A 15,052-nucleotide genomic window follows, 5' to 3' on the forward strand; every position below is an offset into this window, starting at 1 on the left:
CGCGCCATCATCCGCCGTTTACGCGCTCCGCGTTCGATTTATTCCTGGTTTCTGTGTGAGTGCAGAGGCCCCTTCGGCGTCGTGTAAGTTCTCTGCAAGCAGCTTACACGGCCTGACATTATCACTGTCGGACACGCTGTCTCGGAACCGGTCCGAGTTTGCATTCAAAACTTGCCACTACCGAAAAGCAGTTGTATGCATTGTTTAAAATTATCTGGAGACAATGGATATTTAGGTAAGCGGATGTTGTTCTGAGGTTCAGTTCTACCCGTGTCTCTTACCGGCACAACTGGCGTTCCGCGTGATTAGCACGGATACAAATACACAACCTCCGACTGCCGACGACTATAACATTGCTGGTTGTGAAAGATGGTAGGCCGATTTGTTGTGGGAAGGAAAAATGGAACACGTTTGTTATCTCGGAGGACCGTAGAGCCTCGCCTTAACTTGTTGAAACATTTCCACTGCTTCGCTGTGTACTCTTCGCTACTCATCTCTCAGTGTATAGCGAGCCCCTCGTGAATGAATCTGCACACAGCGAGGCCAACAAATATGCAGGAATCAATATTTTCAGCTTCTCCAGAACCACTAGAAGGCCTGGCTATTGCTACAGCATGAAATCCAGCGTCTGTGAAACGAAATTGCGTTATTTATTCAGCATTCGTCACGGCGAACCTCACTGTCACGAATGCTACGATATCACAAGTGTGAAACAAAAACATCTTGAAATGAAGGTACGAACTCAATCGGAGAAAGTTGTGGCACTGGACAGATGGACAGGTCATCGCGAGAGAGCCACGGGATGCTGCTGCAGTACAAAAATACCGGATACGGGGCGAGTGTGGCTTAAGAACTGGACAGACTAGGGTCAGAGCTACGTATATTTGGTCCCCATATAGCCAGTGTGAACCGCATTAATGATGTACTTCGCCCGCAGACAGAGATGAAAAATACAGGTGGCTGGTGTAGCCCGCATGACCGCTAAGCAGAACAATACGCTCCATCCGCACACAAGAGAGCGAGTGGCCTCTAGGCCAGATCACGGCGGATTTGCTGTGCGCGAGAAAGTGAAAATACAGCGCCAATGCTCAATGCATCGTATGCATCAACCTGCATGAAGGAATGGTCGAAGACGACTCCCGGAGACCGGGACTAGAATTCCCGGGTCAGTGCTCGGATCACTGGTTCTTTTGTTGCGTTCGGGTACTTACGTGTCAACAGACTAACAAAAGACCGAAAAGCTCAAGGCGGGTAGTTTTGATGTTTCCCGAGGAATCGAGAGTCACCGATGCGAGAAAAGCAGCTTTGCTCTGCGCGTCGGCCGTAAAATCCGGGATAAGAAGATTGCAAGAGCGCCGTGTAGAGCTAGTCTCCGCGCATCGATTCGGTAGCTCTGTATATATATTTTATTATGTTTACGCAGACCTTTCGAACAGCCATTCATCCTCGTTCATTTCTGACCTCCTGCGCTCTCGAGTCCTCAGCGGGTCCGAGACGGAAAAGCAAAATATATATATATATATATATATATATATATTGAACGCACGCACAAAAGGTGTTTTAATCTCTCAAAATTGTTTTATGAACCGTGCTTTAAAAATGGTAATAATAAATGAAACACGAATTCTCTGAAACAGTAGACTGTAGGGAGAGTAGTGGAATACTTAAGAATTCATGTTTTCCACGTTGGATGGCTGCACGAAACGCAAACTTAAATTGTTTGCTAACCTCCTTGGAACTTACGACCAAGCTGCTGTCAAATGGGAGTGACTTCTCGCGTCTTAAGAAAAAAAAATGGCGCACTTTTAGGAACACCTCGCATTAATGAAGTCTGATACCATGACCACGGCGGCCAACGTACGCATTAGCAGTAAATGAAGCGCAAGAGTCAAAGTAAAAGGTGTTTTTTTCGATAAGACTTCTTTTGAGAGGCTTCGCCTTGCAAACAAAATGATGTGTTAATTTTTTTTTAGAGAACAGCCCTTGCCAGTAGCATGTTTGTCAAGCACTAAAACGGTAACGGTACATATCGGTATGGCAGGCTGTGCTGCGCTACGCAAATGGTAATTTTCGTCCAGAACATGCAGAAATTGGTGCCCAAGAAAATCAGCAAGCAGCAGATCACGTAGTCGTGTTGTTTATCTAATGACCTCGAAGGTTGATTAAACGGTGGAGTTTATTATCCTAAAACAATGGGAGCGCTGTGAGAAACGCCGTAATGAAGGGTTCCGGATTGATTTTGGCTAGCTTTGGGTTCTTTAACGAACACACCCATTGCTCCGGTATGCCAGGGTTTTCGCGAACCACTCCGATGTAAATGTGGCCGCTGGGCTCGAACCGGTGACCTCGCGCTCGTCAGCACAACGCGATAGCCACTGTGCCAACGCGGCAGGTCAGCCTGGAAAAAAAATTAGTACTTGCAGATTTCTCATGTATCACGCAAAAGTGGCTTTTGTTATATGACCGTCAATTGCCTGTTTCATTCATTATTATTAGTATTGTTTCTATTTTTATTATTATTACTACTACTACTAGTAGTAGTAGTAGTAGTACTAGTAGTAGTATTAGTAGTAGTATAGTACTAGTAATAGTATTAGTAGTAGTAGTAGTAGTAGTAGTAGTAGTAGTAGTAGCAGTAGTATTTATTCATTTGCCTGCGCTTCTTTTGCGCCTAGTCCAGGAAAAATCGGGGAAGAAGCGACATCATCCAAATAACCGAAGCATATCTTCCATTTGAGGCCACACAGGATGCTGTCCATCATTCGCTCGAATGTCGGGGGCGCGTTTCAAAGCCTGAATGGCATGATTGTCAAACCGTACCGTCCATCCAGTGTATTGAACACTATCTTTGAACGATCCATTCGGCCATTGGAACTTGCCAAGAGCCTGCGCGCAAGTCGAAGGAAGCAAAGGATTCGCCACCTTGTAGACAATCCAGGGCGTAGTCAAAGCGGAGAAGAGGGTAAACATCTTTTCGAGTAATTTTGTTGAGACGACGACAGCCTACGCAGAATGGAATCGAGCTGTTTCTTTCCCCCCCCCCTTTTTTTTTCTCTCTTTTTTCTTAACTGGGTCAACAGGAGATGACCAAGAACTGCAAGAGGGCTCGATGACTCCGTGCTGAAGCATCGCCTCAACTTGTTCTGTAATTAGGCGACGCTCCGCAGATGACACATGGTAACTGCGCTGTTGTAAAGGGGTGAGTCTCAGTGTCAATCTGTGGACGACGCTAGTATATCGGCATAGCGGTGCTTGAGAGAAGTGAAAAGGAGCGCGAAATTTGTGTAAAAGGCGAAGAATCTGCGCACGGTGAGTCGGCGCGAGATCGCTGTCAAGCGAACGTCCAAGAGCATCCGTGGACGTGAGGTCGGACTCAATGTGAAGAGTTAGTGCGTTAAGCTGAGCGCTTGTATAGGTCTCGCCGGAATCAAGACGAACAACAACGTCACTGTCTACGAACCGGACGTGGACAAGTGTCTCATTATGGTACCAAGTCAAAAGGTACGAGTTCGAGTTGCAAATAGGAATTCCTGTATATCATCTGGAAAGCATCTGTAGCACCTGGAGGACGGCAAATTACAATGCCAGGTGATGGAATTGACTTCATACTTCAGAGCGTGTCAACAAAACCACAATGTCGGAAACAGTAGCACATAAAACAAGAACAATGAAGGCACTCTGGGGAGGAAGGTCGGTATCAGCGGTGATAACAAGCTTGCCAGCACAAGGAATGGCTGCGTCGGTAGAGGACGCATCATCCACTACGCAAAATTCCACCTGAGCACGAGCGCACTGAATAACGGTACGATGGCGTGACAAAGAATTCTAGCCCAGGATGCCCATCATGTGAACAGGAAGTCAACAGCAGAAACTCAGTTTTATTAGAATATGTCTCGTATCAAGCTGTGCATGCAGCTACGGGTTCAGTGAGCTGTGCGCTTGCAAAACGAAGGGGTAAAACGTGAAGGTGGCGTAATAAATTTCTGAATAAAGTGGGAAATACCTTCACTCATCACAGAGATGGCGGCTCAAAGACTCCAATAACATTGGCGAGAGCTAACTGAGCACCTACACAAGTAGACGACTACGCAGTTCGTGCCGCAGGAGCTGCGGCAGTTTGTTTTCCGCCTCAGTAGCGCTGAGCTGGTGACTCATGCGTGAGGAAACGGTGACGCGGTGAGTGCGAGCGACGAGAAGTTAAAGGTTGTAAGTCGGCAGTTGGCTGGAGTTCGCGAGCATATACTTCGGTGGTGGATCATGTTGTGGGTGATGTTAGGACCGGAATGGATAGTTGGAGACCCTTAGTGCACGCATGGTCGCCGCGAAGCGCCGGCGGCAGAACTGCGCCGGAGAATTGCGCCATTCCGCCAGCAAAGCAGGTCGGCCGGTTGTCTGCTGTGCGCCAGGGATTTCCGTACGGCTGCTGTACACCGTAAACCTCCAACTCCGAAGCCGCACGTTGCCCACTACCCCCGAACCTCCACCAAATATGTAAAGGGGATTTATTACTATGAGTCGGTAGCCGAAAAGCCAGCACAGCAACAGCAGTCTTTTAACCAACACGTTGCGATCGACTCTTCTGCCAGAACGATGACAATGCTTCAGCGCTCCTTGCATCTTCTTCATTACGAAACGAACATTTTCGTTTATCACCATCATCTCGGTTTATTTAACTTGCACTGAAACCCCAGTACGTGAAAGATTTTCTTTTTCAACGTTTCGATCGTTGGTTGGCCGAAGACAATAACAAGCGGCATTTCAGTGCCTGTTTCTCGACCGGGACCGTTAGGGTGCTTGTCATGTGTGGGTGACATTTTTACCCTTGAAGCCAATTTTTCGCTAAATTAAGGCACATAAACAGTGATATCTTCATCTGCAGTGGGCCATGCTTTAAGCAGCCCTTGATGATTGATTTCACATTAATTTTAAGCTAAGCAGGCTTGTTGGCACATCCACGCAAGGAATAATGTTTTATCAAAGAACAATTTCACTGAATACGCTGTGGTACAGTGTTCTTTGGGGCGCTATCGCATTGCGGAAAAAGTTGGCCGATATTCACCAGTAATAATGAGTTGTCGGCGGCCCTGTCACACCAAATAAGCAGCATTTTCTCAAATCTAATCAAATATTGGCGGTCATTGTGTTTGCTTCCGTGACAGGGCCACCAATAACACATTGTTCGCGGACGATTTGTTCATCAATGGAGCAGTAACATTACGCGCTCCAGAAGCGTTAACTTCAAGCGCAATGAGGCGCACTTACGTGCAATTGCATGCATCAGATAGTATACTCTTTTTTTTTCTTTTCTTCTATTTTTTTTTAGAGGGGGGGGGGGTATTTTTTCAGGTTTCAGCCTGTGGGTGATAGAATGACAAGCCTCAGTTTTTCCACACACACGTAGCTCGATGAAAGTTGCCCGAGCTGGCTTCACCTCAGCAAAACACTATTTGAGGTGAAGCCAACTTCAATGATTCTCTTTGCGTAACAGTATTGGTATATTCAATGCGTCTGTGCGCGCGTTTAATCGTCAATCAGAAACGTAACTGCTGTAAGCATAAGCACCGTTATTACAAAGAGAAATGAATGAATGAATGAATGAATGAATGAATGAATGAATGAATGAATGAATGAATGAATGAATGAATGAATGGTGTCTGGGGTCGTAACGGGATTCTCGCCAATCACACACAGGCGCTCAACTGTTTCTACCACGAGAAGATCACATATCTGGAAGTGCTAAGAGGAACCAATTCCTCTCGAGGCAGCATGCAGTACGCTTGTTATGTACTAGACCCTTATTATAATGACCGCAGTGTCCAGTAGGGGGAAATACATAAATATAAGACAAATAGGACAATAACGAACAACTGCACACACGACAAGCGCGCGTCGCCATCCAGACTTCATCTTCTCAAATTTTTGCTGTCTCTATTTTATTACTACAGCAAGCAGTTTACACATATACGCTACGTAAAAATTTCTAGTTGCCAACGAAAGCGCAAACTGAGTATCAAATATTATAGAACAAAAATCTGCGAGAAAACGTAATTTGGTATCTGCACACACCTCATTTTGTACGTGAGCACCTTGACAAAGACATGGCTTGCGCCTCGAGTAACACGCAGAACAAGATGACGGCCCACAGAAAGAAAGCTATAACGCCGCAGAGTAAAACAACAAAGAACTCGGTGGTCCTGACAAAATAACGGTGACAACGCCAAAAAAGGACACGTGATCTGCCCGCCGAAATGGGCAGATATATGCTTTGGCCGATAGACCAAAACGCACAATTTATCTTTGCTCTCTCTCTCTCTCGTTGGCTAACCTGCTTGCCTATCGGCGTCTCATTTTCCCCTTATTGTTGCCAATTTCTTAGGCATCCCTTACGAAAACTGAACATTTATCTTCCCGTCCTGTTCCTTGCCAACGAGCAACCCTTTTATTTTCTTGTGTTGCGCAAATGTTTAATTTCCCCCATGCTTCACTTTTTTTCTTCCCTCCAACTCCTCTCTCATTGTGCCTTTTCTTTTTTTGCTTCTTCCTTGGCACTTGCCGCGGAGGAGAGCTCAGCTCAGGAGCTTGCGCCACTCGGTCCCTGACGCCCGCAAGCCACAAATTCAATTTTACGGGGCCAGCGGAGCAGTTTCCCAAACGAGGGAACTGCGGGCGTGCACACCTAAGCAAACGCAAGAGAAGTGGGGCGGGCGAAAGGAGAAAGGGCCCGAAAGGCAAGAGGGCGTGCGAGAAGAAGCAAAGCGTAAGAAAACGGGCAGCAGCAGCAGCAGCGCCGAGCCAGCGCTCTGGTGTCATGATAAAGACAAACACGACCAGCGCGGGCACGCACAAAAAGCAACGAAAAGAAACCACACTCACTGAGTGCAAAGGACCGAAAGGGAAACTGGGGAGAAAGGGGCAAGTGCGGCAGCCTTGCAGGAAATATAAAATGGCGCTAGTGGCAAGTGCGTACCAAAGGAGGGAAAGGGGAGGAGGAGTTGAGGCGCTGTATTTAGGGCGCCATAGGGAAAATCACAAAAAAAAGGTATTGGAGTGGAGGGAAACCTATAGCAAGCAGCAATAACACACTGTCAAATGAGCAGCAAGAAAAATCGTAGGGAAGGCAAGGTGATGAGCGCACTGCGAAAGGAACCTGAGGAGCGAAAGGGGGAGGGGGGGAGGCAAGCGTGAGAGAGAGGCCGCATACGGGCAGGGGGGGGGGGGGGGTTCAGTGGTACCATTCAGAGTGAAGAACACAGACGCACACAACAAAACAAGCAAGTCGGGAGAACCAAACACAAGCGACGCACCACCGTGATGGCAAGAAAGGAGGAACAGCGTGGGCGTGCGGGGAAAGGGAGCGCGACGACTCCGGAGGAAAGTGCGCTGGTGGCGGTTTGGTAAAGCTGTTCCTGTCTTGCGTACGCGGCCGCGCAATGTGCGGCCGTAGACAAGGCGCTAAATTAGATTAGGGGGGCTTCGCGGTGTATGTGCGCTCGTGTGTTCGTACAGGAGAACGGGAAGGAGTTGTGGGGAGGGAGGGGTGGTCCGTATGTGTGCGAGGCGTAAGAGCAATAGAGAGTGCGGGTGGAAAAAGCCGACGACTTCCTCTCGCGCTTGCACCGCGTGACCCGCATCGATGGTGCGGCGGTCTCTCTCCGGCGCGGATCGAGCAAGCACAGGGGTGGCGCGGGAGCCTTCTTCCTTTCCCGGCCATCGGCTCGTTTCTGGTTCGGCACCACTGTACGCTGCTCGGTTCATTGGCGGTGGCCTCCAACGCCCGGCCGAAATGTTCGTGCTGGGAAGTTTTGTGTGCTCACTGTGGGCGGAAGGAGGGAGGGGGGGGGGGGGCAGTGCAGGCGCGAACTCTGCGTAGTCCGCCCCGGTTCGTTGTCGTGGTATTTGTCAAGGTCATCGGCGATAGAACCAATTAAAAGTGAGGCAAAAAGCGCCGCTCTCGATAAGGGCAGTGCCCGTGATTGGCAATCGGCTGTAGCGAGATGTAGCTTCCTGCCAGATGTGGTGCAGCAGACGTTAACGTTGTCTTTCAGTGTTTATTTGGGAATTTTCAGCAGTATTGAACCCTCGCACTCGGCTTCCCCGTTGATGATCTAAATCTATATATGTTCTTGGTTCGACTCATCTGGATTAACAGATCGTTATGATAGCGCCCTCGTCTCGTAAGAGAGATGATGTGCCGGAGCTAAAATAATCCAACTAGTGAATGCTCAAACAGCGTTCTTAGTGGTAGAGCGCCCGCCTCGGCTGCGGCAGGCTATGAGTTCGATTCCCACCCGGGCACCCACTGGTTCAAATGGGTACAAGCGTGCCCCGGCCTGGCGTTCGGCTTTCTTCAGGGGTGATGCGCTTGGGAAAGGAGCCTGCGCCCTGAATTCCCGTCGAAACCAACGTGAGCACGGAAAAAAAGTGATGTCTGGGCCGCTCCCATGGCGATCATTTCCCATGTGGCACCCCAAGCACCTATTGAGGTGGGGGCACCTTCGGGTTGAGGTCAAACACCCCTTTCCAAGCGTTCAGGTCCCATAATGGCCGAGCACCAGGCCGGGAGCGCGCTTGTACCTATTTTACCGGTAGGTACCCGGCGGCAGCACTTGCCTCCCACAGCCGCGGCGGATGCTCGTCTACAAGGCCGTCTGTGGTTGGACAAGAGGCGCCCAGAGACAAGAGCTGAAATCTCTATTGGGCCCTCTAAACAGATCCTTATGATAGCGCCCTCGTCTCGTAAGAGAGATGATGTGCCGGAGCAAAAATAACCCAACTAGTGAATGCTCAAACAGTGTTCTTCAGCTCACCATCCGCGACAAATTTAGCAACATAGCAGCCACGTCACACTCTTGTGGAATTCTGGGCCACTGCGCTACAGTATATGTTTGCGTCATGTGGTGTAAAGCTTGGTAATGTAAGGCAGCTTTCTTGTAAGCATAGAGTGGTATGTGAACATCCTCCCGCTTGGTATCTTTCTCCCTGTAAAAGACTTGCCAACTTTAAATTTAACGACAACGTGATTTTTTTGCAAAACTAAATATGCTAAATTTATTTCAAGTATTATTGATGTGCAGTGATTAGAAATGTTATGCTTTACTAGGATTGATCAATTAAAATTTTACGTTATTGAGCATGTTCGCAACTACCGCGGCGGTCTTTTTCACAACATTTGGGTGCGCTGTGGAAATAGAGAAATGACGTCAGGTATAGACAATAATAATTGCACCTTATCGAAGGTTTCATCAGTATGTTGCAGGTGGACATTAGAAGTCACCGTGGTTTAAAAGGAAACCGTCTCCTTTTGCCACGCATTCCCAGCCGAACACCATATCAATTCTCCGCATTGCACAGTGAGGAAGCACAAGGAAGCTCTCTTTTAAGCAGTGGCAGATAGCGCAAATGGATTTTTCAGCGCATTCATCTCGCGCTAGGTTATTATATTGGTTGTTGTGGTGCTCGTTGGTGGCATTTCTGCTGATTTTGAATGGGTTAGCGTTCATGGCCATTTTTAGCCAAGCTGTGTGTTCTGGTTTGCTCTCAATAGTACTCAGCCATGTCCAAAGAACACTTGCATAGGTGCAGAGTATACGCTCTGTTAAAGACGCTGCGTGAAATGATTTTGTCATGACTGCGCAAGGACACTCAGTAAATTCCTAAGCGTGCAGAGTACGTTATTCTTAATGTGCATGCCCTTTCATGAAGTCGCAAATGGCTGAACGTGCGTTGATGTGAAACGGAGCCCGGCCCATATAGGAATACTTGTCAAATAAGCAGGAGTGCAAACTTGGCACTGGCACTGTGCCGAGACGGCAGAGACAACCATGTTGACCCCGTACCAAACAGCTCGGGAGCAAGAAGCATGCGCCCTGATTCCACCGTGTCCCGTTACCATTCCGCTCCACAGAATAACTTTTGTGGCGCCTTCGACTTGGGGTAGCACTCACACTGAAGATTGTGTAACAATGACATTAACAGCAATCGGAAGACTGAGGTACAAACAACAGGTTCCAATGCCCATTGTGCAAGCATGCACAATAAGCAGTCGACGCAAAGTAATTGTTGTTTAATCACTGAACTTTTCATTTGTAAGATTAACCCTATGCATTTGCTTTACCCCGTTCGATAATATTACGTTCGTTATAACGTTTGGGTGGCGTCGGTTCTTAGGAACTCATCGGTTTGTGAACATGGGTCCAGGTGTTTCAGTGTTCGTGTACAATTATATTGAGAACACTTTGGCGAGTCAGCACTCGCAAATTGATAAAATCAGCATTGTCCAGTTCTGACCTATGCGCAAGTGCATCACGAATGTTTCCTCGCTGTTAGCGTGTTTTTTCACGTGAATTTGTGAGATTTTTGCATTTCTCGCAACCATAAAAATTTATATATACCTAGCATTCACGGGGGCTCCAATATTGGCGCTTAAGGGAACCAGCATGCTAATTATGGGAAGTGGAAGCACAGACTCCTGTTTGGCCGGCAGCTTAAGAATTCTCTGTCCCAAGCATGAAGCTTTTTGCTTGGGACAGCAAAGTTGTGTGAAGATGATCGTGACCTCGCTCCCAGAGTCGTATTCACGAAGAAGCTCGTACACGAAGTAGCTGGCAAGAGCAGGCGGCAGCCAAGCTTGACAGCGCGTACATTAGGCAGCCAACCAATGATAAACAATCTTTCTGAAAAAAAAAGAGCTTTACAAATGCCGGCTTCAAGTCCTGCATGACTTTGCAAAACACCGCACTTATATGTACAGCGTTCTCCAAGGCTAGTTTGCAAAACGTTGGGGAGTATCAGTGGTTTTTGTCTAGTTTTGCTACGTAAGAATAGGCACTTCAAGTTTTCAGAGTATAAGTGATTTTCATCTGGGCCAAGCAAGCAACGAAATTTGCCAACGAAATTTGCCAAAGTTGGCAAACTTAGATGCAGAACTTCTGATAAGTAAATAAAAAAAAAAAAGAGCCACGTGCCGTTGCATGACAGAATAAGCTCGTAAAAACTCGTTCTTCAAAAAAGGGAGAAATTGAGGAGGAAAACTGCACGTACCGCCGAAGACAGATCGCGGAGGGTGGGGCGGAGGGGGGGGGGGGGAGGAGAGAGAAGACGCAAGCGACGAACAATGACAGCCACTGCCTGTGCCAACAGGGAATCAGCCACGTCCCGGGGCACACAAAAGCGCGGTTGCGGTGAAACAACGGAACGGTGGCGCTCAGACGCATCACGACCGTCGGGCAACGCGCCTGTGGCGAAGATGGGGAGCATAGCTAGCAGACGCACGATATGGGAGAGAGGGAGGGATCCACGTTGGGCCAGGAAGGAAACGCTATATACTGCGTCGAATTTGAGGCACAAACGCGGTACCGCCTCGAGGCACGTCCGACGCAGACACTGCTTAGGATCGTCCGCGTGTAGAGACGCGAGCGGACTGGAACGTGAGGAGGAGGAGGAGGGCAGGACGAACAAACGGCAGGCCGTCCGCGTATATCTCCGTGCCTGTTCTTGCTCTCTCTCTTTCTCTAACCGCTGTCTCTGCTTGTTTGGATTTATGTATGTATTTAAAGAAATAAGTATGAGGTTGGGGAACAAGTAGAATGAGGGGAAATATAGAGAAAGAGGGGGCGAGAAAAAAAAAAAAGGAACGACGAGGGATTTGAGAAAATGATGAGGATAGCACGAGCGTGATCGTGGACTGGAAGTGCGGGTGCGTGCCACGCACGCTCAGCTGCTCGGGAGCCATCGCAGACGCGGACACGTACAGCGTCCTCCCCGGCCCTCCGGCGGCGGGCTTTTAAAAATTTTTTGTCATCTTTTTTTTTTTTTTTTTTTTTTTTTTTTAGACGTGTGAGCATTCGCTGGGCGCCTACATGGAAAGGATGTTTTGACATTTGCACATATAACCTTTTCTCCTCCTTGTGGACGTAAATCCGTACGAGAAATCGGTGCGTGACCGCGGGTAGGGTTTGCAGACATGAACGGCTTTGATGTCTTTTTTTTTTCTTTTTTTTTATTATTCCGCAGCGTCTGTGACCTTGGAGAACCAGAAGGGGAAGGGAGGCGCACAAAACTCGTACAGGAGAGCTCGCAGAACTCTGCGTTAGGGAAGATCTGGGGAAGGCAATTGGGGTTCGTTACAACGCGTTCTTTTCTCTCGGGTCATGCCAATTTCTTGGTGCTTTTTTTTAATTGCTATTACAGTCATAGCAGACCACGAATTTGGCCGCGGAGTGGCTACTAGCTGCCAGCGCAGTTGCACACGTGCCGATAGCTTTTGAGCGTATGCGTAGTGGAGCCGCTCAGTCACCGCTTACCGTTAGATGACCGGATTCCTCGACTGCAATAAGAAATTATTACGGCAATTCTGTGCTGCGCGACTATCGTGAGGACGTCCATAAAATCGCAACTCCAGAATGTTCCACCACAAGGCTATCTTGCATTTACATTTTGAAACCAAGTAGTGAGTATATTAGGCGATACAGTGAAACTTTTCATACCCACAGCTATCTCATCGCCCATTATTATTATTATTATTATTATTATTATTATTATTATTATTATTATTATTATTATTATTATTATTATTATTATTATTATTATCTCGCATTGCTTTGTCTACCACACCACATTTGTCTTCTCTGTATATTTTGTCTCGCATATTAAAGTGCACCAGTACTAAGGCTCCGTAACTGTACCTGGGCACTACAATAAACACTTGATTTGATTTAGTTATTATTATTATTATGATTATTAAAATGTTATTCTCAAATATGCACACCCATCAGGCCCTCTATGCACGAAACTCTTGTAAATGCCGCCCGCTATTGGTCATCGTAAGTTACTGTGAGCTGCGTGCGCCCGAACGACGACCAATGGGGAGACACCCTTGCGTGACAAAAGCTTCGTCAATGCGGCCCTGTTTATTACTGGTTAGTGGTATTGGTGATTCTACTACGGCCGCTCCACATCCCACTTGAGTGAGCAGCAGTTGACGAAGTATATCGGTGAATTTGGCATCGCGTAATGTGCGCAAAATTAAATTTCTGCATCCAGGATACACCTGGTAACTATTGACGTGGCAGTTGAGTGGCATGTGGACGTGTGCGTGGTAATCAGCTCCATTTCCGCCCTGTCTTTCAAGGCCACGTGAATTCGCAGCTTTAGGCTACCAAAACGTGCGTGCGTGCTCGGTGCTGATGCGGAGTTGTTTTCGCGTTTTGCTCTTGTGCGCGAGACAGCGAGGACGCGTTGAACTCTTCGTCAATCATTAATACATTGGCGCTGAGGTGGCAAGATTAGTTGGCAGGTTTTGGAACGAGGATTTCGATGGCCCCCTTTCCGCCACTGCACTGTACGACAGGTATGCCTGCAGGGGCAGACGCTCCACACGACTAGGAGAGCTCATTGCCTTTCTCACTTTCCTTACTAACCTTTGTTCGGGCCCCACTGGTTGTCGTACGTGTTCATCTAACCAGCTCGGGCACCATGCGTTCGGGCCATGGAGCAGCGCTGGTATAGTACCTAGCGCGAAACAAAAGGCGTTCTTAATCTTCCTACGGGTCGCTGGTATTAACCGTACTCTCCAGTGAACTGCCACTGTAATTGCTGGTATATATAATATGTGCACAATTATATGCGCGTAACTTTCCTCTTGTGTATCACCCATCTCTTCTTCAGTGTAGCACGCTAAGTAGGCTTGCAGGCACGAACGTCTTTATATATAGTTATCTCATTTGAGAACATCCCCCTTCATCGCTTCATTGCTCTCAGTTTTGCAAACAAGAAAAAAAAAATGATGTAAATGCTGCAGGACGCAGACCACAAGGAATCGCTGCACTTCCGCTCCTGGGTGCTGTCGCCCCACGTCCCGACAGATTCCCGCACAGTCCCGCGCAGTTCTGAAATTGGAGGGGCAGGGTAGGAGGGCGCGCCTCGGCGGGGGAGCCCGCGGGACTCAAAACTCCTTGCTCCGGAGCTGCCACCCCTGCGCAGCGCCGAGGGCAAAAACGTGTAGCGAGGCAGAGAGAAAAAGAGAGAGCTGCTTCCGGCGATATATACTTAACCGAAACGTGACCGCAATATCCAAACGTGCCCGAGAGCCCCACGCGCGCCCTCCCCAACGCGAAACTCGGGCACATCGCATAACAGCTATAGAGTGGGAGAAAGGCCCCGTCCGCGTATACCCTCACGTATACGGCACCGACGATGGTCGGTCGTTCTTAGTTGGATGCGATGTGAGTGCACAACAGCGTCTATGCGTGTGCCCGCCGAGAAGGAAGAGACAAGCCTGGCCGCAGACGCTTCGCGCAATACGAGCTTGTGTCATCGTAGACGTTGAAAGAGCCCGAAACATTCAGTCGCTTTCGTTCGCACGGGCAAACAAGTGAGCCGAAAGTAACAATGTGACGGCTCCCGGAATTTTCAGGATTAGAGGTGCCAGAACTTCATTCCTTCAATTTTACAGCGAAGCTGTTAGGGGTTCACTTTTTGATGGTCGCGTCCGGCAATAGGAAAAAAAAAACTCTCATTGGCCGTATGCTGTATGTACGAGTGAAAGCGCGCGAGGGCGAGGGACGCGTGCTTTCACGGGGAGCGAACGCATGGCTTAGAGCAAACGCGACTTATGTGCGAGTGAAAGCGCGCGAGGGCGAGGGACGCGCGCTTTCACGGGGAGCTAACGCACGGCGGAGAGCAAACGAGACTTCCCAATGGAAGGGGAGCGGTGGGCGAGGAGGGCATGGAGGCACCATAGACTGTGCGTTTGTGTGCCCGCTCTCCCACTGCGGCGCATGCGCGCAGCTCTGCCGGCCTCTCCCGCCTGTGTCTCCAACTGTCTCTGGGCTCTCGCCCGCCTCTCCCCTAACAGTGTCGACAACGGCGTTTAGCTGTTCCGTCACGTAGCCAGCGTTTTGACAGCGGTTGTGTGCGGTCACACAAACAACGCGCACAACTGTTGTCGAAGGCGGCGGCGTTTTGCCCGCGTTCGCACCGAACGCGCGCGGCGTTGGTGACGTCTTTATGAAGAACGTGCCAACCTTTGCCGTACACCCTATGGCGGTGTACC

The 15,052-nt window shown here is 48.7% G+C and overlaps 1 protein-coding gene across 1 annotated transcript in view; it reads left to right on the forward strand.

Annotated features, from left to right (window-relative positions):
* The window catches only part of LOC119436395 (choline O-acetyltransferase), a 222,309-nt gene that overhangs the window by 19,460 nt on the left and 187,797 nt on the right, over nucleotides 1–15,052 (forward strand). The window lies entirely within an intron of this gene.

Source organism: Dermacentor silvarum, chromosome 1 (genome assembly GCF_013339745.2).
Source record: "Dermacentor silvarum isolate Dsil-2018 chromosome 1, BIME_Dsil_1.4, whole genome shotgun sequence".
Taxonomy (NCBI): Eukaryota; Metazoa; Arthropoda; class Arachnida; order Ixodida; family Ixodidae; genus Dermacentor; species Dermacentor silvarum.